Source organism: Triticum aestivum, chromosome 5A, assembly GCF_018294505.1.
Source record: "Triticum aestivum cultivar Chinese Spring chromosome 5A, IWGSC CS RefSeq v2.1, whole genome shotgun sequence".
Classification (NCBI taxonomy): domain Eukaryota; kingdom Viridiplantae; phylum Streptophyta; class Magnoliopsida; order Poales; family Poaceae; genus Triticum; species Triticum aestivum.
Window position 1 is genome coordinate 621,713,159 of NC_057806.1, and position 2,422 is coordinate 621,715,580.

Sequence of the window (2,422 nt, forward strand, 5' to 3'; positions counted from 1 at the left end):
GAATCCAGCATGGTAGCACGTTTAGTGATGTTTGTTCACAAAAAGGTGTCCTCATAGTTTAAAGTAAATATATGCTTTTGGCATTCACATTGTTACTGTGATACTAGTCTTCTTTGTTTCCCTTGGTATATCAGATGTATTGAACAGACAAATTTTCTTTGATTACAGAGAGTATCTTTTTGTATCCTGTTTACGGTCCATTTCTCAAACAAAAATGTTGCTTGTTTCTATCCAGATCATCCCAGAAGAATTTCTTCAGCGTTTCAAGGGCGAATTCCCAAGAGAGATGATACTTGAAACACAAAAATGTCACAATTACATAATTGGAGTTGCCAAGAACAATGGAAATCTTGTCCTTACAAGTGGGATGGGGGAAATTTGTTGGGACGTTTGGTCTAGAGATGGGTGACACCATAGTATTCAGATACATTGGGAACTCTCGGTTTAATGTCATAATCTTTGATGAACTTGGCTGTGAGAAGGTATCATCAGTTTTTGTGGATCCTTCTCCACCTCCTGTGCAAGAAAGGCAAACGAGTGCTACTGATACTGTGAAAAGTTCTCATTTTCGTCCTCAGACCATACAAACGCAGCCATTTAGCATAGGGAAAGGGATGCCAATGGAGTCACCACGCCTCCAAATGGAAATGGACAAGTCATGTCAAGACAACAACACTGTGATAAGTGTTTCCTCCCGCGAGTCATCAGGTCTCATCCCACGAGTCAAGACAACAACATCGTGATAAGTATTTACCCTTGCAAATCATTCTCATATTTGTATTGCTGATATTTAGTTTTTCTGTTTTCTTTGCACAGGAGATCCTGTCTACTATGAGGAAGAATGTGGGGTACGTGAAGTGCCTGGTTCCGATTTCAACGTCAGGAAGAAGAAGGCCAGGCTATCTTCAAATCAGAAGCAGCAGTTGAAGGATTGTTACTTTACCGGCCGGAAGACCAAACTAACTTCAACTCAGAAGGAAGCGGTGAAGCGGATGGTCCAATCCATATACTCAGAGATCCCCATCTTCGTTGCTGTGATGCGCAAGTGCAATGTTGTTGCAGAATTCTATCTGGTTAGTTCCATTTTTTTAATGTGTGTTCTGCACCGATCATGTAGGTGCCTGCGTAGTAAAGTGCTACTTATGGAATATTAATGAAAACACTATCTGATAATGTAAATTCATAACCAGTCATCTTTGAATTTAAATATAGGCAGTTTCCTACTATCTTACAAATTTAGGAAGCAATTTAACATGTTATTTTTACAGTGTTTTCTTGCCATTATCTACTAACTCTTTTGTTCACTGTAAACAGACTTTTCCCATGCACTACGCTAAGAAATATCTCACAGAGGAGCCAGACATGTGTCTTCAGCGGCAGGGCCGGAAGTGGGAGGCGCGGTATTGTGAATACAATGGCGGGGAAAAGCTCACTATTGGATGGAAACAGTTTGTAGAAGACAACAAGCTGAAGATGGGTGATATCTGCCTCTTTAAACTGTTGAGCATTGAGAGAACCATGAAGGTCTATATCATCAGTGAAAACGTTGCCAATTATCGGGCAGGTCTCCAGAATGACACTGACCGCAAAGCGGTGTTCAGGAGAGGGGCTCATCATGCGGATGGAGCGTGTGATCCTGACTCAAGGTTCCTTCGCATCACTAAAACTGAAGCTATGGAAGATGATGCTGTTTTTAAAACTGAAGACGGTGCCTGATCGCCCAAGGAAAAAAGCCTGGTGTCTGAACCAAGCGTAGCTGCTGTTTTTCCGCTCTGGGGAAAACGAGTGGTCGTATCGATCATAAGGATCCGGTTGCGTTGTAGAAACTTGAAACTGTTCTGGTGCTCGATCTTGCTCCGTAGTTTGTTCGTTTTCTTCACAGGCTAGCCGTGCACGCGGCCTGGAACTCCTCTAGCTGTAGTTTTAGCTGTGTTTAAGTTTCCTTTTGCACCCCTGGATGCTGCTTTTAAGGTCGTGGGTTATTTCATTATCGTGGTGATAGTGGAATACAATCCTTCGTGGCCCTTTGGGGAAAAAATGGACGCCAACTGATCGAGATGTCATGTTACCGTATTCCCTGACGGAGGTAAGATTGGTGATGCTTTCATGTTTGTGGTACTGCTGATTCGTGAATCGCTAGTGATGCTGATATGATAGTGCTTTTGTGTTAATTAGTGAATTTCCAGTCAAGTTTTCTGCTCTTTCTTTCAAGGTCTAGAAGTTTTTTTTAGCGTTTCAAGGACTAGAAGTTGCCATGTGCGTTGCCGCACCGTTTTTCTTTCATGGGTCAATTTTTTCCGTGGTCGTACCATGGCTGGTCGTTGGGTTATGGACTTTAATTATAGTATTATACTAATAAAATACCCGTGCTTTGTCATGGGCCAATAAATAGATCGGCCGCGAATCTCTCGACTTCCGCTCT

The 2,422-nt window shown here is 42.3% G+C and overlaps 1 pseudogene; it reads left to right on the forward strand.

Moving 5' to 3' along the window:
* Positions 1-214: 214 nt before the first annotated feature.
* On the forward strand, positions 215-1,716 carry LOC123101654 (B3 domain-containing protein Os03g0620400-like; annotated as a pseudogene).
* Positions 1,717-2,422: the final 706 nt, after the last annotated feature.